This window comes from Ursus arctos, unplaced genomic scaffold (genome assembly GCF_023065955.2).
Source record: "Ursus arctos isolate Adak ecotype North America unplaced genomic scaffold, UrsArc2.0 scaffold_15, whole genome shotgun sequence".
NCBI classification, from domain to species: Eukaryota; Metazoa; Chordata; class Mammalia; order Carnivora; family Ursidae; genus Ursus; species Ursus arctos.
In genome coordinates, this window is record NW_026622819.1 from 6089494 (window position 1) to 6111599 (window position 22106).

At 44.8% G+C, this 22106-nt stretch overlaps 1 long non-coding RNA gene across 1 annotated transcript; it reads right to left on the minus strand.

Moving 5' to 3' along the window:
- Positions 1–3390: 3390 nt before the first annotated feature.
- Positions 3391–10128, minus strand: LOC125283365 (uncharacterized). The gene is made up of 3 exons (XR_007191132.2): positions 10078–10128; positions 6195–6267; positions 3391–3538 (listed from the first exon to the last, which is right to left on the minus strand). It is a non-coding gene; the product is annotated as an uncharacterized LOC125283365 (long non-coding RNA).
- Positions 10129–22106: the final 11978 nt, after the last annotated feature.

Sequence of the window (22106 nt, forward strand, 5' to 3'; positions counted from 1 at the left end):
AAACTTCCTTAATCTCTACGCCCCCAAGATACCTGTTGGCAAATATCCTCCAAACATGTGACCCACTGATACATGTCTGAAGGGTCTCTATGATGTAGGAAACAAAGGTAGAAGAAAAATTATTAAATTTCCTTACTATCTACAGCCCATTGACAAGTCCTTGAAACAGGCAGAGTGACTTTCCTCTAGGGACTCAACTATCTCGATGTTGACACTTTGCTAAAGGGCAACAGGCAATCCTAGCCCAACCCCCCCCCCACCACCCCCACCCCAAGATGGTGTTGGCAATCATCCCCCAAGCCTATGACCCAGCAATATACATCTGAAGGGTCTCATGACTAAGGTTTCATTAGATGGTAATAAGTGATCTTTTCCTTACAACAGCTAGCCCCCTCAAGGTCCTGGAAACCTTGCTTCCAAAATTCTTTAAGAGACTTGCTGTCCCTAAGCCCCTCCCAAATTGAAAGTATATAATGGGTCACTCCTCATGACCCCAGTGCAGCTCTTTCTGCCCACGGGTCCTGTCCCCGTGCTTTAATAAAACCACCTTTTTGCACCAAAGATGTCTCAAGAATTCTTTCTTGGCCGTCAGCTTCCTAACAACTTTCCTACATCAAAGCCAGCCACTGTGGATTTGTTCAGGCTGAGGCGACAGGACAAAGGCCCTGAGATAGGACAGTTTGTGGTCAGTGGGAGGAACAGAGAAGGGGAGGTCTGATGGTGTTACCCTGAGTGCTGGTCCAGAGAGCCGCTTGATGGCAGGCGGAACACGATGCAGCTTCCACTCCGGGGGCTTACTCTGGCTGTCGTGGGGAAGCCAGGGATCAGAGCAGCAAAACCTCTTCGAGAGCCGACATGATACAAAGGGTCAGAGCATCAAATCAGGTTGACGAGAGTCAGACATCTTACAGTATCTACCTTTACTAACGTCAGGTATGCACAGGGGAAGCGCGGAGAAATCTAGGACTGCCTCCACCGCTACTCCTCCGTTCTCCCTTCTCAGGTCCTTAGGCTGTGGCTGAGATTTAACATCTGCATATGTCACAGAGGGGGCATCCCTATACAAAAGGAGCTATTTAGGTCACGGAATGTCTTCATTTTACATGACAAAAATCACACAGTGAATGTAACATTTTCTGGAAAGCCAAGCCTCATACATCTTCCATCCTAGGTTTATTTATAGTGTGTGTGCTGGACAAACCGAGTACACCCTGCCCGAAGTATTCAGTAATTGAAGGGTAGGAAACAATCCAAGTAAAAGGAAGAACGTTAAGCAAACCCACCCATATGCTGTTTAGAAGAGACAAGACCTTTAAGTTTGAAAGCTTGGGAAAGGACATGCCACGCACACAGGAAAGCAGATGCACTTAATATAAAGAGGAAACGTGAAGCCTGAAATGCTAGTAGAGATATTTTCATGGTGATTAGAGCTAATAAGGAAGTCATGAAAATCCCAAGCATGCCCTTAATAACAAAGCTCCGAAATATATACATTTGTCAGAAAAGCTAAAAGGAAGAAAAGCCAAATCTAAAATCCCAACTGGGAAATGCAATACACCGTTCTTAGTAGCGGAAAGAACAAGCAGACAAAACAGTGAACATTTAGAAAGTTTTTAGCAGTAGAACCGCTAGGGCTCCGACCCCTTCAGGACAGGGCTTCTGCTCTATTTCGCACTGAATATCTGCTGGGGCGGACCAACTTCCAGAAAGATGGAGACCATATGACGGGTTTTCTAAGAATCAAAAGTCAATACCTAAATGAAACTAGAAAAACCCCCAACCATTTAAAAAATAAGCAACACACAAAAGAACTCACGAGTCAAAGAAAAATCACAAAGGAAATCAGAAAATATCTCGGAGAAGAAAAAAGGACATACCAAAATTTGTAGTACATGGCTCGATCAGTGCTCTGGGTCTCCATGGGTGGATCTAAATTCTTATAAAAAAGCTTAAAAGTCAGTGTTTTATGCAACTGATGAATTATCGAGCACCACATCTGAAACTAATGATGTACTATATGTTGGCTAATTGAACTAAAAAAAAAAAAAAGTCAATGATTTAAGCTCATATATTGGGAAGTTAGAAAATGGCCAGTAAATGGAACACCAAAAATATGGTGGAAGGATATATCAAAGGTGAGAGAAGAATGGAATCAAATTGAAAAAAAAATGTACAATAGAAAAAAAATCAGAAAGCCAAACTGAATTGTTCAAGATTTCCCCAGCTTTACTGAGGTATAATTAACAAATAAAATGGTATGTATTTAAAATGTACAGTGTAATGATTTGATATACGTATACTTTGTGAAGTGATGACCACAATCAGGTCAATACGTTTATCTCCTCACGTTCTTATCCTTTGTGTGTGTGAGACGAGAACATCTGATTTCCTCTCTTAGCAAATTTCAAGCATACACGACCATATTATTAATTACAGTCACCATACAGCACATTAGATACCCCAGACCTTATTCATCTTGTAACTGGAGTCTTCTATCCTTTGACCAGTGTCTCCCCATTTCCTCACCCTTCAGCCCCTCCCTGGCAACCACCATTCTACTTTCTATTTCTATGGCTTTGACCTTCTGGGTTATTTTTAGATTCCACTTATGAGAGATCGTCCATTACTTGTCTTTCCCTGTCAGGCTTATTTGACTTAGCATGATGTCCTCTATGTGCATTCCTGTGGCAAATGCAGGATTTCCTTCTTTCTCATGGCTGAATAATATTCCATTGTCTACATTGGTAAAGATAAACTGAGGCATAGTGAAAATTTTAAGATTTTATTTGAACAAAAAGTAATTCAAATCAGACAGCACCAAACAGAAGTTGTTAGGAGCACTCCCCAGGCTGGGGCCAAGAGACTTTTCTAGAGAAGAAAGTGAAGTAAAGTGAGGACATGATTTGTTGGCTATGGCTTCAGTGGATGCATTATTTGGGATAGCCTAGCTGACTGTGATTGGTTGCCCTTAGATTTTCATTTCTTAACCCTGATGCATTACAGGCTTTTCCCAAAGAGCCCCGATTCCTTTTATTAGAGAACCCTGACAACCACTGATCTCTTTTCAATACCTATCATTTTGCCTTTTTCCAGACTGTGATATGATTAGAATTATACAACTGGTGGCTTTTTGGCAAGTTTCTTTCATTGAGCAAAATGTCTCTAAGATTCCTGCATGTGGTTTTGTGAATCAGTATCCAGTTCCTCTTTATCACTAAGTAGTATTCTGTTGTACGAATATATGACTGCTCACTCACCGATGGAAGGGTATCTTCTGTGTAAACATAAGATTCCAATTCACTTGGAGAAACACACAAGAGTGGGATTTCTGGCTCAATTATTCAGTTTTTATTTTGTTTCCCTTTAAAAAAAATTCTAGGAAACCACCAAACTGTCTTCCAAAGCAGCTGTCTCATTTTCATTCCCACCAGCGATGAGTGAACGTTCCTGCGTTTATTCTGAGAGCAGGTTGGTAGGAGTTCGGCATTGTTGGAACTTGCTTTGGGTACCCTCCGTCCTCCGGCCTCCGAGCTGCAGACTGCATTTAAACAGGAGATGCAAAACTTAACATGGTAGCAATAGACCTTAGAAACACAAAAACAGAACTTGAGTTCCTTCAATTCTGATCTTCTGTACGACCACTTGAAGTTTCCCTTCCTGGTGGCTGTTTTACCATTTGGAAAACAATAACTTATTCCTTTCCATCTCTCTTTATAGGTGAAAAATGCTCTAAGTTAGAGGTATACCCATGGAAAGGCTCTCCCTGCTGAAACGATATGTTATTATGAAGCTCCGCTTGGAGCGAAAGCCAATGTTGAAAAGTCCACCTCCACCTTGGAAGCGCGTTGCCATCCGAACGTCAACGCGGCCACCAGGGGAGCTCCTTTGATTTTGTTCTCTGCTCTACGCCATGTTTTTCTGAGCCATCTTTTTCTCTGATGTGAAATTTTGAATCAAGTAAATCAGATAAAAAAATATTTACAAATATCCAGACCCGATCCTAACAATCATAGAGCAAAACTCAAGCTTTAGAGTCGGTCCTTGAAGATCAGCGCACAGATATGGCGGAGAAAGCCGTTAGCTCTGCAACAATACAATATAAGCATGTGGAAATTTACACAGAAAAAAAGAATCAAATTTCAAGGCAGAAGTTCAGAGGGAAGGACAAAAGATGTTGGCCTCGCGTTGCCAGAAGGGATGGCAGGGCTTGTTTGAATATTTTTATTAATTTCACCAAGAACTGGACACTTCTCCTAGAGCCATGGCTAAATATTGTTAGTGTTTGTTAAACTTCAGCCATATTCTCAGATTCCTTTGGATGTTTTCCCTTAATAGAAATTGATGGTGAAGTTTCTGGGGCAGATATCTTCCAGAAAATGCTTCAACTGCGAGATATTTGAAGGACGCTAGAATCAATCCCGAAGAAACAGAGATACCAATGCTATTTCAACTTCTGGAATTTATTGTGAAATGTGATTTTTATAAATCTCTGACAAACTCACGCTTGTATGTAAGACTTTTCCTAACAATTTATGTATCTGTTCCCTCATGTGAAAAAAAATTTTTTTGAAATTAAAATTTAGAAAGGATTTTTCGATTAGCTATGGATGAAGAGACAGGACAAATCTTGTTATATGTCCGTTGAACATGAATGGGCTAAAATGTTAATTTTGACAAATATGCAGAAGTTAAGGATCAAAACTAAACATTGCAATGTAATTCATTCAGGTGTTAGACCAATATGTAGCTACAAGTTTCCCTTGTTTTTCAAAAAATGTATTAGTGTCTTAATGTGTTTTTTATTATAATGTTTATTTTACTTTATTTTTAACTGGCATGATTGTATATACACATATCAAATTCAATACAAGGGAATTTTCACTGTGTTTCTTCCCTGCCATTATTATCATGTGTTTCATTAACATAATTACTGGTGGAAATAATTTTGTCCTGCAGAGAAAGTGGCATTAATCTGTGATCTGCTCGGGGTGTGGAATGTACTAGGTAGGTCACTGCTGGCCCAAAGTATGACTTCAGAAAGAGGAAGCAGCGTGGGGTTATAACAATAAATAACACAGCATCCTGAGGAAAGAGCTTTCTATCATGCGGGAAGAAGAATTCCATTAAAAGAAAAATGAAAGAAAAACAAAACATGTAAAAATGTTACCATGCTTTGTTTTCATGACTGTGTTAAAATGCAGAAATTGGAATACAGAGCTTCTAACTGTTACGTCTTCTGTTTTTTCATGGACAAAAAGTGCACTTTTTTTTGTTGTTTAGCATCTGATATGGCCTGAAGAATGACAGATGGCGAGTGAGGTTGCCGAGGTGGTATTTTAAGTTTGCTGTCCTATGGGAGTCAGAAAATGAAGGGGGATTTGGTCGGGAAGCCTTCATGCCCTTTGACTTGCTATGTGGCCGTGTTGGTTGTACCAGCTCTGATGGAGTCATCTGCCAGCCATGAAAACCCAGGGGGGTTTTCAGTCCTATTTAGGACTGAAAGCAGTCCTATTAGGACTGCTCAGGTCACGCACGTGTTTTCCTGAGACCCTGCCACGGCATGGCTAGTGTGACCGGGCCTGCTTGGGGGACTACAGAATACCAAGGTCCATGGCCACCAGGGCGATCGCCACTCCCGTCCTCTCTCCACTGACAGCAAAGCAGACAGCCCACTATCTTTTAAGTCATCAAATTGAAGAGAAAATGCACAAAGTTACTTCTGTGTGTATTTAATTACACTCTCATTTCTGACCGTTTTTTAACTTCCATTTTCAGATACATGTAACCAAAGCTGATGTCTGTCGTCAATATTAGACTAGAAGCCCAGCACAAACGCAATACTCATTTTCCAACAGTGTAGGATGAACATGGCTTTAAAAGGAAGCCGATTTCCTGTGGTTTATGGCTTCGAGTTCTGCTCACCACACGACCCACACTTTTGGTATGGGTTTTCTGAAACAAACACCAAATAAATCAGCCACACACCAAAAAACCCCAGGATGCTCCTTCACTCTGACCGTGCGAGATGAGACTTAATTGCACAGTATCTCTTCAGTGGTTACTGATGTGTATAAAGTTAATGACGTCTATAAAGTGACACTTCTCATTCTTTTTCTCTGAACAGAATCCTGACAGCATTTTAAGCTGGAGGCTCTGGGGAAAGAAGACACGGTGAAGCCTAACAGTACACTCACCTCTTGGTCTGCCTTCTCACGACCAGGAACTCTGACTGCCAGACTGGGTGCACGTTGGTGTCACATCGTCTACCTTTTGAGAACATTTTTAAATCGGTATCAATCTTGGTAACCGGGTAGGAGTTTTAACCTACATGAACAGGAGTTTTGATGATGGCCCCATCATCTGAGTTCACACACGTAAAGCATCAGAGGAAAGTAAGCATTTTAAATGGTGTTACTATGGGGGCGCCTGGGTGGCTCAGTTGGTTAAGCGTCCAGCTCTTGGTTTCCGCTCTTGGTTTTGGCTCAGCTCTTCATCTCTGGGTCCTGGGATTGGGCCCCCAGTTGGGCTCCACACTCAGCAGGGAGTCAGTTCGAGATTCTCTCCCTCTGTGTCTCCCCCCACTCACGTACTCTCTCTCCCTCTCAAATAAATAAATAAATCTTGAAAAAATAAAATAGTGTTAGCATGCATTATCACTACTGTTGCTACTCTTCCTGGGATTGCAGTGGCTGCTACACCTGTTTCTAGAGGAACATTCTGCGGATGGGTGTGCTCTGAATTTCAGAGGAGCATTTGATCAATGGCAAGGTCATTCTGATATGTTTTTAGCTCCCTGGCATGTGCCCAGCCCACCGCATGGCTCCGGAGCAGACATCTGTCTCCATGGTCCTTGATTCAATAGCAGTTAACTCAGCACCTTCCACCAGCTTTAATTCACTTTCCAAAGGTTAACAGGTAAAGGAACCGGTTCAGAAAAGGTCTAAATCATGTTTCTATTTTTCCGGATGGATGACTTTAACAAAAGAGCGTGACTCCGTTGTGTATAAGAGCAGTTAAATTTTGCTTTTATTTCAGGATGTATCTGTGGGTTGTTAAGACTTTTTTCTTCCAGATTTTCAAGGGGAAGTGAGAAAGTTGTATTTTCTTTGTAAGAAGTTTCTAAGTAAAATATGGGAACTCTGTATCACAAGACCTACTAAGCTATGGGACTCGCCTGCATAGATTGTTTCCTTGTTTAATAGCAACCGCAGATAAACAAGCTAGGGTTGTGCCAGCTTGTCGCTCACCTGCATTTTTTGCCTAATTGATGGTCAAAAGGGATGGGCTGGTGAGGGTCAACTTGAAGCTGGACTAGAAGATTCCAGAGGATGAATGTGACTTGACCCATGGTAATATAATCTGATAATCCCCCACATCCAATAATTTGGGAACACGATGCTATTCAAGCAGCCATGTGGCCCCCTTAGCGATGCATGGAAGTACTTCAGTATTTTGGACCCAGGATCCAGCATGTGTTACAATTCTATGGGACAAAGCCATTGACTGTTAAATCTACAAGATCAAGGGAAAAAGGAAGGGAGATACTTCTGGCCTCCTTTCTTCCAAGAATATCAGAGCTGCAATTCTACTTGCTGGCTGAATGATATATTAGTAACCAAAACTCAACATAGTCCCCCACCTAGCAGTAAACGTGCTGCCTTCTTCTTTGAGGAAATCAAACAGCGCCTAAGTGGGGCTCAGTTCCTCCATCCGATGCACCAAAGGTGAGCTGACTTGAAGCCCCAAGTCTTCTCAGCCCATATTAGAACTTCCTGTCTCTCGGTTTTCCTGACTGATAAGTAACTGGCTTGGTCTGGGGAGATGTATCCTTCCATGAAAGAAGAGGAACCAGAGCACAGAGAAGGCTTAAGTATCAATCTTTTGTCAGAATTCCAGAACTTGACCCCACTTCCTAGGAATGTTCTGCCTTGGGGAAGAAGAGGTGAATTTTTATAAAGTCCTGATAAGTAGGTCAGCCTCAGTTTAGCTAGTTTCTGGAATAGTTGGTCAAAGACGATTCTCGAAAGAAAAAGGAATTTTTTTTGGAGCCGATCAGCCTCTGTTTGGACAATTTGTGTCCAGAAAGAAGGGGTGGGATGCAACAGTTGTGGGGTCAAGATATTAAGGCTAAAGAATATGAAAACAGCCAGCAGATCATATTCACAGATATCTCAGAGATGAATCCTGACCTTTGCACTCAAGGACCAGAGCAGCATCCAAGCATTCAGAGCAGTCTGCATGCTCTGCTGACAGCAATGAAGACACGTCAGGAGCCTGCGGAGGCGAGGGTGGATGGAGGGATCCTGACATTCCCTCGTCGCCCTCCCTCTTCAGTGTATAGTATCATCTCATCTAATGATGTCCCCTGATGGGTTCCTTCCGAGCCTTGGGGGAAGAATCCTTCCATTCTCCGGGGCTGTGGGAAAGAACTGGTTCTGTGACCTTTCCCACCCCCTCAGCATCACTTGGCCAAGAAAGCAGGGTGGTTGGAGGGAAGAGTCTCCTGAGGCTGGAGAAATCTGGCAGAGTCAGCCTAGGGGGAGCAGAGCAGCCATACAGGCAGGGAAATTACTGGGGTCCTCAGCTACACAGTTGGGAACTAGGTATTTTCAGTTTAATTTACATATTTATTCATCCGTCCATTTGTCTGTCCACCCACCCATCCACAATCCCCATCTGTCCAACGCCTATGCATTCATCATCCATCTACCATCCTCCCATCTACCCACGCATCCATTCCCCCATCCACTCATCTATCACCCATCCCCCATCCATCCACCTATCCATCCATCCATCCATACCCCCACCCATTCACCTCTCCACTCATCCACCCACCCATCCACCCAACAAACGCTCACGGAGCAACTGTTAGAGATCTGCTCCTTGCTAGGCGACCCTCAAGGAATGCACACCCTTGAGTGGGGAACAATTACATGAATTGATAAGTAATGTAATAATAAATTGATAAATACTACAAAATTCACAGTACAGTATACTAGTCAGTGCTGGAAGTATTAAAAATATATACTCCTAAAAAGAAAAAGAAAATATATAACTCTGTCCATCTGCTCTGTCACTTCCACAATCACTACTCAAATCTCATTTTGTCCTCCAGTATGGCAAACTGCTTGTACCTACTGAAAAACATGCTATGCTTCCAGGCTTCTGTACCTTTAAAAACACTGGACCTGGTGTTTGGAATGACCCCTCCCCCACTCCCCATCCCTGCTCCTCTATTTGGCCAACTCCTATCTGTCCCTCACAAGTCAGCTCAGGGGCTTCCAGATTGGGGTAGCTTCCATGACTCCAGCTCAGTGCGTCCTGGGCTGATGTAGCCACTACATCTGGTCACCAACCCAATAGCCAGTGACCACACTGGGTTAACATTATTCACAGGATGCTTCCTCATGAACTCTAGGCTCCTTTCTGTCCTGGACCATATCACTGACCCACATATACCCTGTGAACGGTGCACAGCGAGCGATCCACACATGTTTGCTGACAGTTGAACGAAGGAAGGAAGGAAGACCAAGTAACCCAGTGCTTGATTCCTCATCATTCAGTGAACGATCCCTGATGGCTGTTTTGTGTGTGCAAGGCTTGTGCAGGGCGCTGGGGGCGCTGCAGTGAGAGGGACCGTCACAGAAGTCCCTGCTATTCTGGAACCTTCACTGGGCAGAGTCAGAGGCAAAGTGCACAGCCACAGGCAGTGTCCGGGGGGCTGTGAGGCATCGATGAAAGAGCCTCTGGTTATGGGAATGTCAGGTAGAAGTGAGCCAGGTGCCGGGGTTGCCCCTAGAGCTCAGCAGGGGAAGCACAGAAAGGGCTGAAGCACTGACCATGACAGACAGCCCTCAGGACTGTGTCTGCACGCAACTCCTGTCCAGGAAGACAGAGTTCCTGGATTCCCGCTGATGGCTGGAATCTCCATGGGCTGCAAGGAGGAAGCGTCCAGACAACTGGAAATATTTGCTAAGAGATGGACAGAGAAACGAGCGCAAAGGAGTACAAAGCAGAGCAGCTTTGTAAGGGGAACAAGCATCAAGCTGATGAGGCATTTGAAGCTCTACAATTTACCTGAATACTGGAAACAGCGATTTCCTTAGCTTTTCGGATTTAGCCCCGAGGGCAGTGCAATCGAAAATGAGAGCAGGGTAGCATAGTGTTTACTTTGAACCTCACATGTGGGAATGATTTAGGAACTGGATTGTGTTACAAATGTCACATAAACCTCTAGGGCTCCCTCATGCGGCTCACATTTCAAACAGCTGTAGGCTCTCCACAGCCCCAGGAAGCCGCTTTGCAGGGGGAATGGATTACCACGCTGCAGGACTGGGAAGGGGATCTGTTAGGTTAGGTCACTTACAGATTGGTGTAAGTATTCCTTGAGAAACAGACTGGGATAAATACGGTTTGGAACGTCACAGAGGCGATCGTATGGGTCAGCTGCCTGGTGTGAGATTTTTCAGTGTTGCATGATTGTAGAAAGATTGTGAACGCTCACACTTAGGTTTTTATCTCTAGAGACATTATGGGATTTAGAAGCCAAGGAACCCCAAGTTATAGGGCTGATTCCAATGTTCACTCTCCTACCCTCTCGATAAGTCAATAAATCCCTCTGAGACCCTGGTCTTTCTCTGTACATTCAGGCAGCCAAGCTCTATGACACCTGAGATTTCCCTCCTACAGTAACTGCTACAGTTTTCCTGCTCCTTAGCACGTGGGTTATTCAAGCTGGAACTAATATTATAGACAGAGGGGGGAGAAAGCTACCAGCAAATCTTCTGTTGAGATAGAAAAGTTACGTGGGATTGTTTTTGAAAATTACAAAATTCTAGGTAAACGCTTGTATTCTTACTACTGATGTAGCTTTTGTCAAATATTTGATTCCTCCTTATTTTCTTACATATTTTGTTAGACAATAAAAAGCCTACCAGGCATTAGAAAGAGAAAATCTTGAATTCTGTGAGTTTATGCAAATTATCGCATTAGTCTCCCAAGGCTCCCATAACACAGTGCCACAGACTAGGGGCTTAAAACAGTCTCATTCTGGGGCACGGGCTGTTAGTACTTCAACATAGGAATATTGGGGAGACAGAACTTAGCCCATAGGGGCGCCTGGGTGGCACAGCGGTTAAGCATCTGCCTTTGGCTCAGGGCGTGATCCCGGCGATCTGGGATCGAGCCCCACATCAGGCTCTTCCGCTATGAGCCTGCTTCTTCCTCTCCCACTCCCCCTGCTTGTGTTCCCTCTCTCGCTGGCTGTCTCTATCTCTGGCGAATAAATAAAAATAAAATCTTTAAAAAAAAAAAAAGAACTTAGCCCATAATGGTTATTGAATCACAGACCTTTTACTTAGGAAACAAACTACCTTTCTTCTTTTCTTTTCTTTTTTTCTTTCGGGAGAGAGAGAGAGAGAGTGGCGTGAACAGGGGGAGGGGCAGAAGGAGAGAGAGAGAGGGAGAGAGAGAGAGAAAGAGAGAGAACCCCATGTGGGCTCCATGCCCAGTGCAGAGTGCAATGTGGGGTTTTATCTCAGGACTCTGGGATCATGACCCGAGTCAAAATCAGGAGCTGGACACTTAACCGACTGAGCAGCCCAGGTGCCCCCCACACCCTGTTTTAGTTTTATTGAAGAATAACAGACATCACATGAAATGCACATACTTTATGTGCACAATTTGATGACCTTTGACATATATGTACACCTGTGAAACTATCAAAAAAAATCAAGATAATGAACTCCAAAAATTTTCTTGTGTCCCTTTGAAATGCACGCCTCCCTTCACACCAATAGCCCTACCTCAACCGCTGAGGGGCTTGATATCCTTATACATTACTTTGCATTTTCTAGAACTTTTTATAAGTGGAATCATACATGATATACTCTCTTTTGGTCTCGCTTCTTTTGGTGATCATGATTATTTTCAAATTTATTCATATCGTTGCATGCAAGCAGCAGTTTATTCCTTTTTCTGGCAGAATAGTATTCCACCGTATGGGTAAGCCATATTGTGTATTCATTTACCTGTTGATAACCATTTGCATCTCTCCAGGTTTTGGCTATCCTGAATAAACCTGCTGTGACATTGGCATACAAGAATTGTGTGGACGTGTGCTTCTTCAGCAAATGCCTATGTATGAAATAACTGGGTCGTATGGGGATGTGTGTTTAACTTCTTAAGAATTTGCCAAACTGTTTTCCAAAGAGGTTGTACTGTCTTACATTCCTTCAGCAGCATGAGACACCCCTGCCTCCAGTTTTTTAAAGACTTTGTTTTTACAGCAGTTCTAGGTATACAACAAAACTGAGAGGGAAGCAGAGATTTCTCATCACCAGCACCCCCAACACACACAGAGCCTCTCCCATTATCAACAACCCTCACCAGAATGGTTCCCTCATCTCAGCCTAGGATGAAGCCTCACCGACAGCACTCTCACCCAAAGTCCACGGTTTACCTGAACATTCACTCTTGGATTTGGACAAATGAATAAGGGCATACGTCCGTTATTATAATAGGATGCAGAATATTTTCACTGCCCTAAAACCCTCAGTGCTCTATTTCCCTCCCCTGTCTTACCCTCCCCCACAACCACTGATAGGTGTACCGTCACCATAGTTCTGCCTTTTCCAGAATGTCGTAGGGTTGGAATCCTACAGTGTGGAGACTTCTCACACTGGCTTCTCTCACTTAGTAACATGCACTTAAGTTTCCTCCATGTCTTTCCACGACGTGATAGCTCATTTCTTTTTAGTGTTGCATAATATCCTACTGTCTGGATGGACTACTGTTTACTTATCCATTCACCTTATGAAAGACATTTTTTGCTGCTTCTAAGTTTGGGTGATTATGAATAAAGCTGCTATAAACATGTGTGTACAGGTTTTTGCGTGGACATGTTTTTAGCTCCTTGAGTAAATACCAAGGAGTGTGATTGCCAGATTGTAGGGTAAAGGTCTGTTTAGTTTTGTAAGAAACCACGAGGCCATCTTCTGAAGTAATTGTAGCATTTTGTGTTCTGCAGCGATGAATGAGAGTTCCTGGGGCTCCACATCCCCGCCAGCGTTTCGTGTTGTCAGTGTTCTGGTTTTCGGTGATTCAAATAAGTGTGTAGTGGTCTGGCCTTGTTGTTTTAACTTGCATTTCCCTGATGACAGCATGTGAGTATCTTTTCATGTGCTAATTTGCCATCTGTGTATCTTTGGTGAGGTGTCTGTTAATGTCTTTGGCCCATTTTTTAATCAGGTTGTTTTTTCTCTTACTGTTGAGTTTTAGGAGTTCCGTGTGTATTTGGGATAACAGTCCTTTATCAGATGTGTCTTTTGCAAATATTTTTTTCTAGCCTGTGGTTTGTCTTTTAATTCTCTTGATACAGTCTTTTGCAGAGTAGAAGTGTTTAATTTTCATGCAGTCCAGCTTATCAATGACTTCTTTCATGGATTGTGTCTCTGGTATAGTATCGAAAAAGCCACTGCACACCCCCGGTCATCTAGGTTTCCTCCTATGTGGTCTTCTGGAAGGTTCAGTCTTGCGTTTTACATTGAGGCTTGCGACCCATTCTGAGTGGATTTTGTGAAGGGTTTGAGGTCTGTGTCTAGTTTCATTTTCTCATTGTGTTTGTAATTTGCATTTGTCTAATGAGTAGTGATGGTCTGCTGATTTGCAGGGGCACATTGAGATCTTCTGGTCGGTTCCCCTCTGTGGGCAATGGGCCAGCACCAGCTTTGATGAGACGAAAGAGCTGGGGCAGGGGATACTGTCCAGGGCCCACAGCTGGCAGTGAGCGTTCTACCAGAAATCCAGCATGGCGGATCTGCTTCTGCTGTGGTGGTTTCAGTCCACAAGGCAGCAAAGGGCCTCATCCTCCTTCTCCTTCCTCAAGGCATTCCTGACCAAAATCAGCCATACAAACAAACACACATGAAACACAAAGTATAAAAAAATTGGCACCTACAGATTGTAATTTTTATCATAAAACAAGTGTCTAGGACTTCAAGTCATGTAAAAAAATAGGTATTCTTATATATATAAAAGAATACCTATTTTTTTTCACTCTCATTCTTAAATATATATATAGAGAGGGGGGGGGAGAGGCAGAGAGAGAGAGAATCTCAAGCAGACTCCACACCCAGCATGGAGCCCAACACGGGGCTCGATCTCATGATCCTGAGACCATGACCTGAGCCGAAATCAAGAGTCAGACACTTAACCGGCTAAGTCACCCAGGTGCCCCCAAAATAAGTATTCTTAAAGAGACACATTAATGTCATCCTTCCCTGACTTTGTTCTTCCAGAAGGGTCTGTAGTAAGGTCCATATGTAGAAGAGAAGAGGCTTAGAGGGAAATTTTCCCCTCAACTGTGAACTTACTTTCTGATATTTTCTGACCATTCCCCACCCCCTCCCCCCCACCTTTTATAACCTGCTTCTTGTTCCAGTGGCCACACTGACAGCATGAAGATACTCCATGGACCCCAAACCCCTTGTATGTAATTATACATACGCCAGTGTAAGTACTTGGCCTCTAGATAGGGCCCAGGAGTGAGAGGGCATGGAAGCGTTTACGGACAATTACACAGCAGATCCATGACAATCCACGCAAGTCTCCAGCTTTGGGTGTGAAAATTCTAACAGGTCCTGAAGTTTGCCTATATCCCAGAGGCAGTCTGGTAACTTCCCATCGCCCTGGATGACAAACAACACAGTCTCAGGTCCAAACCCACTGTACTTCGGACGTTTCAGACTGTGCCATCCATATGTCACTGGAGTATTGTCTCTCTCATACACATGCTGGGTTGGAGGGGCTGACCTGAGCAACAGACAACCCCTCCACTGGCTCTCCCTGCAGTAGGATACAGGAGTCCCTCCAGGGCCTCGAGCACCGGGACGACATGGTCCTCAAACCCTGCTCGTGTGGGTCTGAGCCAGCTACGCCAAATACCAGCACAGCCCGGAAGTGGGCCTCGTGGCCATTGACTGAGGTTACCAGAACTTCACAATGCTCAGAAATGACGTGTGAACTCTTCAGGCTGCTGACGTTAACACATCAACAGAGGCGGGTAAGAGGTCAGATGGATCTCATTTTAGGACTGATAGGTAAAAATAAGCAATTATTCAATAGTGATGCTTTAGAATGCTTAGGAAGACAATACAGACTTCTTTCTTTTTTCATTGAGAAATAAATCAGACTTTGCACAGAAAATCAGTTCCCTACACCTAGCAGTGCGCATGGTTGGGGAAGGGGGTGTTTCAGGTCAGCTTACTGACCAGTAACAGCAAAAAAGGCTATATTTAAAGGAAAGAGCCATACTAAGCAAATTCAAAAGAGATTTAATAGGCACTATTTTTCCCTTATGCAGAAAAGTGTAGGTCCTACTGAAAAATTTCAACTTAGCTATTTTCAGTTGCATAGACTATATAATCCTCATAAAGATGTCAGTTGGCCCCGGCCTTCCCCGGGCACCTGCAGGCATGATTCATTTGACTAATGACAAGTATCTGCATATGGCGGGCATCATACATCTTCCACATGTTACAATAAACTGTCATCAGTGCGGCAGAAAGGACTTTTATCAGTAGATGCGTTGACCCTGGGGAGTCAAAATGGCTGAAGTATAAAACAGTGACAGCACGTGTGAAATGTGCTCTCGCTTCCCTTGAGCGTAGCTTCAGTGTTAGAGTAGACACTTCTGGTGGTTGCTGGTGGGATGCCCCCTGGATGCTTTGTCCAACCGGCCCAGGTTGGGGGCTGTCCAGCTCTGGAGGCTTCAGACAAAATCAGGAAAAGTCAGAGATTTATGAATTGCTTCCATTTTGCTAAACCATGGACCAAAGAATCAAGAAGTGAAAAGCAGGCAGTTGTGGGGGAGCAAGTGATGCTTGTGGAATATTCTAGTAATGTTGACCTGGATTATCTGGGGCCTGGTGCTGAAGACATTGGATGCCTGCGTTACGAATGGTGTAGGAGTGAGTGGGTTGCAGCTCACAGTGAACCCAGGAGGAGTCAGCTTCTGTGCACCCTGCTGTCCGCTTACCCCGGGAAGCAGCTTCATCTCTCAGGGGGTTCCCGGAACATAGTACCCGGGAGCAGCAAAGGGGCACAACCTAGAGGGACATGTCAGGGTGAGGGGACTGTGAAGGCACCCCACTTCTGCTGCCGATCCAGGTGAGCCCGTGGCGCTCCCCGCGGGCCTCTGGCCCCTCCAGGCTCAGAGGAGGGACTCAGCAGAGCCCTGGGGCCCTTGTCTCAAGGACGGACCTGCACACACCTGCCAGTTCTGCACCTGCAGTTGGAATTGTTCAGGGAGGGAAGGGTGGGCATAAGGGAAGAAAAGAACAAGATGGGAAGAGGAAGCAGACAAGGAAGAACTGAGTTTTGATCCTGTCGTCCATGTGATCACTGCAGCGTGGAGCATCTCCATCTTCGGTGACAGTGACACACTCTGCCTGCGGAACCAGCTGCAACCCTGCTCCCGCCCCCACCTCCAACCCCTCAACACCCGTATGAGGCACATAAGCACCCAGACAAGCGTGACTCAGTGGAGGCCGCCAAGGTCAGGGATGGGCGGCAACCCCTGCAGCCAGGTGTGCTGGAAGGTAGGTGGACCCCGGGGCTGTTGGCAGAGCCCAGTGGCACAGGTGACAGGGTGGGAAAGGTAAAGACCCCTGCCCCTTATGATCAACTACCTTTTTAGTTTTGCTTTGCTCATGAAACCATGGCAGGTCGCTTTAGTTGCATAGATTTTAGAAGAACAAGGGAAACACAAGAAATGAAGACCTGCCCAGTGTTGGACAGTTGTCCGATGTCCATATGTGTCTCAACCCCAAAATGAGACACTTCTGCGTGGGAAGATGTGCTCCGCTTGCGGGAGACAGGCAGGCCCGCCCGCCGCTGGGGCAGTCTTGAGGAAAAGGGTGTCACTTCAGAGACTGCCCCTAGATGGCGCCCCGAGACAACGTTTGCATTATTTTCAAATACACATTCACATCTTTCCAGTGCCGTTCTTCGCACGCTCTAAGGCGATGCTTCACATTTCCGGTGTGCAGTGGTGGATTTTGTCATTTCTTTTCCCAATGGGCAATTAAACCACTAGTTTTTAAACCAGACATTTGTGTAGATGGCCAGTCTCCTAGTTCCCAGGATGGGGGGTGGGGTGGGGAGAAGGAACATTAACTTCGGACTTGATTGACCTGCATAACCTTGAAGAAGTTGCTTACACCCTCTGAGCCTCCATTTCTCCATCTATAAATAGGAGACAATAGGGCCTGGCTTCCAGAACTGCTGCAAGCATCAAATGAGATACTTTCTGTAAAATTCCTTCATCAGCGTATGGCACATAAATGCTCATTAAACTGGGGTTTCGGGATTTGAAGGGTGGTTCAGGACACAAGGAGCAAACAATCTACAGTCGTTTCTGTTAGCTAAGTGGTGCCGGGTAACTTATTTGGCTTCTCGGTATCTCAGTTTCTACATCTCTACAATGGGTCTAACGCTATTTAAAACGATAGCTTCCCTGTTGCTGTAAGGTTTAAATGGGTGAACGTGCGTGAAGCCAGCAAGGAGTGGCTGATACTGCCATTGTGCTCACCCAAGCGGCTACAAAGGTCCTCGGAAAGGCATCAAGGGCTGTCCCACGGCCGGTGCCACATACAGGAGAGAGGGGAATTCTCCTGAATGAAGCAAACTAAATATCGATGTTCTGTTTCATTTGATGATTAAAAAAATACTCAAGGAATGTTTTGAGGGCCTCTCTGTTCTACGCATGTCATTTCTCTTCCTTCCGACCAGTTTGTGTTTACCCGCGGGGCCTCTGATGAAAGCAGGATCCAGAAGCCATTGGCTCCTCCCAGGGGTCAGACAGAGGAGTTGGGAGGGAAGCATCCTCCAGTAACATGCTTCTCACGCCCCCGGAGAACGGAGCCCCCACAGTATGAGGGACAGGAATGAACTCATTTCACGGGGAGTACCCGGTCACCGGCACCTAAAGGAAACTGCAGAGCTCTCCAGAACTTTCCAAATGAATTTCCAGAATGATAAAAATGGGGCTTGTCTAAGTGTGACTCCAGCATGAGGGCCGCAGGGCCCCTGTTATGTCTGGCATTTGGGCAAGTGTTTCACGGGTCCTTGGGACTCGCTCGGGGCACAGGAACCTTTGGAGTTAATGGGAAATCTTAATGCAATTTACATTAAGTACTCGTCCGTCCATCTTTGTCAGGCTTGATAGCACTTCTTTTTATTGCTGAATGATACATGCCCCATTGTATGGGTGTGCCGAATTGGCTTATCCATTCACCTACTGCAGGACACCTGGACGGCTTCCAGGGTTTGGTAATTATGAAAAAAGCTGCTATAAACTTCTGAGTGCCAGTTTTTGTGTGGCCATAAGTTTTAGAATCAGTTGAGAAAAACCTAGGAGGACTGCTGCTGGATAATGTGAGGAGGCTACGTGTAGCTTTGTGTAAATCTGCTCCCGTGTCTCCCAATGTGGCTGTAGGACCTCGTTCCCACCAGCAATGAAGGAGAGCTCCTGTGGCCCCACATTCTTGCCTGTGATTGCTACGGTCCATTTTTTGGAGATTAGCTGTCTCAGTGGGTGTGGAGGGGTATGTCACTGTTCTAATCTTTTGAAAGGATTCCTTGCGGTGCCCGGGTGGCTCAGTCGGATGGTGGCTGACTCTTGATTTTGGCTCAGGTCAGGATCTCAGGGTCAGGAGATCAAGCCCCGTGTCAAGCTCTACACTCAGCATGGAGTCTGCTTGAGATTCTCTCTCCCTCTCCCTCTGCCCACTCTCACTCTCTCTCTCTCAAATAAATAAATAAAATCTTTTAAAAAATAATAAACAAAAGGATTCCTTAACAGAAGAATGATTGGTTTAGAAGAACTGTAGCTCTAACCAAAGCATGTTCACTCCTGTGGAATAGCTCTGTTTCCCCAGCCCCGCATCGTGGCTGCTCGGGCGTCTGCCCTGCCTGCGCACCCTTGGTTGGTACTTGAGTCCCGGGTGGGCTTTCAGTGGTGGCACCCACCACTTCCGCTGCCGTGTCCTTCAAAAAGCAGCTCTTCTTTAGCCTGGAATGTTTGGGATTTCTGCTGAAAATTTCTGGGATGCTTGTCACGTTTTTATTTCTTTGTGACTTTTTCATTCTTTTCTCTTTTCCTTTGTAATTAACTTTTTTTCATGACAAGTGTGCTCCTTAATCCCCATCATGTATTTCCACCATCCCCCCGTCCCCTCTGGTAACCATCAGTGTGTTCTCTGTAGTTAAGTGTCCCTTTCTTGGTTTGTCTCTCTCTCTCTCTCTTTTTCCTTTTTTGCTCATTTGCTTTGTTTCTCAAATTCTACATATGAGTGAAATCAGATGATATTTACCTTTTTCTGTCTTATTTCACTTAGCATAATACTCCCTAGTTCCATGCATATCATTGCAAATGGCAAGATTTCATTCTTGTTGATGGCTGAGTAATATTCCACTATATATATATATATATATATATATACACACACACACACACACACACACATACCACATCTTCTTTACCCATTCATCAGTGGATGGACATTTGGGCTCTTTCCATATTTTGGCTATTGTAGATAATGCTGCTATAAACATTGGGGTGCATGTATCCCTTTGAATCAGCGTTTTTGTATCCTTTGAGTAAATACCCAGTAGTGCAAATGCTTGATCCTAGAGTAGCTCTATTTTTAACTGTTGTTTTCCAGAGGGGCTGTACCAGTTTGCATTCCCACCAACAGTGTAAAAAGGTTCCCCTTTCTCCACATCCTCACCAACACCTGTTGTCATTCTTTTTTCTTTTTACTATGAGAAGCACAATTAGAGAGTAATACTTTTAAGCTGTGCCAACCAATTTAATCTTGCTAAAGGGAAAATCAAATGACATTAATATTGAATGACACTAATCACAGTTTAATCTCCAGTGTTATTTCTGGATATGGTTGAAGTTTGCCTGGTTCTCATTAGGAAACTGGCTTTCATGGGGCTCACATTAAATCTTTAGAAGTGATTCCCAGCTGCAGGGCTGTGCAGGGTCCTTTCTCCAGACCGGACTAGGCCCCATCCAGCGCCGTCTGTGGAGGCCCGCGTCCTAGGAAGGAGAACACAGCATGTGTTCTCTCATAACAGAGCTATGTCCACAGGAGCGCTGTGGACCAGTGGCTGGCATGAGCCAGAGGGCTTCATCACCCCTGAGTCATGGGACTGTGACTTGGGAGGAGCTCTGCCCCCTGGAAGCCCCTCTGCCAGCAGACCAGGTGCTTCCTTGCACGGTTGCCCAACTCGCTGGAGGCCTGTGTCCCTGCTGCCTCAGGGAAGCCACTGTGCCCCACTCCTGTGGGTATGTTCAGCAAACCCGCTCAGGGACGTCCTGCCGGGAAGTGGCGCTTCCTTGTGTGTGTGTGTAGGGTGGGACTGCGGAGGAGGGGACAGTGGGGGACACTTGTCCTGGACCCCGAGAGGCCCCTGTCCCTGGGAAGAGGCAGCCCCGTGCTTGGGGTGGACCAGGGTCTGGCCCCACGGACTCACAGAGAAATGACAAAGAGAAGAGAAGCAAAGGTGGGAAAAGGTCAGTTAGTAGGGGACTGAGAAAATGGGGACCCGGTGGCTCCCGAGCCAGCGTGAGGGCTGGTCTCAGGTGGGGAGCTGGGATGGGTGGACGCACGGTTCTGTGGGTCCGATGCCGGGACTCTTCCAGGACCGACTGTCCAGAAGGCGGGAGTTTCAGCCGAGGGTGGGCTGTTTCCTTCTCTATCTGCACCAGAGCGAGAGTCGTGGGCCTCAAATCCCAGGAGGGTGAGTGTTCCCACTGGAGGCTTTGGTAGAATCTGTGGGTCAGACCGCCTTCCAAGTTAGGGACAAAGTGTCAGCGGGGGAGTTCCGTGTCCCCAGGGCTACCTACAGGATGTGTGAGTGTGTAAGGGCAGATCAGAGGAGATTTCATGCTAAATATACATCCAGTCTGCACTTAGCTAATTTTGCATAAACACCCTCTTAATGTGCACGGAAGAGGCAGTCTTGGTAGTGTCTGAATTCACAAATATCCTGATGCTTCTCTGCGACATTTCGTTGCTTTCAGAATCAATCATGCACATGCCTTCAGCACCGTCAGATCACCTTCAGCACAGACTTTGCTGAAGACCATAGACTTTCTTCGGCCCCAGGATGCACTCCATTGGGGTTTTATGTGCGTGCATTTTTGAAGTATCTCTATTATATGAAAATTCAGCATTTCCATCTCAAAAGGCAGCTCTGGGGGCAAATAACAGGCTGAGAGAAGGTGCCAGGAACCGATACAAAGAACTCTGTTTGCCTCAAAGCAGCGGTTCTGCACGTGGGGGGCTCATGCTCTAGCCGCACTGCTACATCAATTGCTACGTAAGTGGAGTATTCAAATGACACCACTAAGTAAACTCATTTGCAAACTCTTTGCTGTTCTTTTTAAAGATGACTGCGTTGGTCATGCCCAGTATGTCCATTCATTCACGGTGCGCTTGGGCATTTCTACTGACATGACATGGCCAATATTTGATTATTCATCAGTGGATTATCTATGGAGGGTACCAGAAGGCCATTCTGATTCCCTTGCTTCTCTGACCAGTTGTTGTGAAGTGAGGGAACATAATATAATATTTATTTGGACCTGAGAAGGGCACTAAAGGCAATACTAAATATTGCACAGTGCATCACCATGTAGGATAAAATATTTGCAGACCGGGTACCATTTTGGAATTTATTTTTTATTGTTTTCTCCTATTGAGAACACTACTAATAATTGATTTATAATTGAATTAATGATGTTTTATAACTCAATAAATATGGACCAAGACATTCAGGTTATTTGGTTCAAAACTACAAAATCAAAGAAAATATATTGCTCTAATATTTGTTCCTTTTCTCTTTTGGATATTGAAAAACAATAAATGAGATGCCTGATATTCCTGCCTGATTGCCTCTCTACAATGCTCAAGTTCTCACAGTGATTTTTATAATGACATCATTCCTACTCTTTTTTAAATGGACTTACATTAAAGATGAATTATACATTTCTCTTAGCAGAAGGCATAAAATTTTATTCAATTTTAATATAG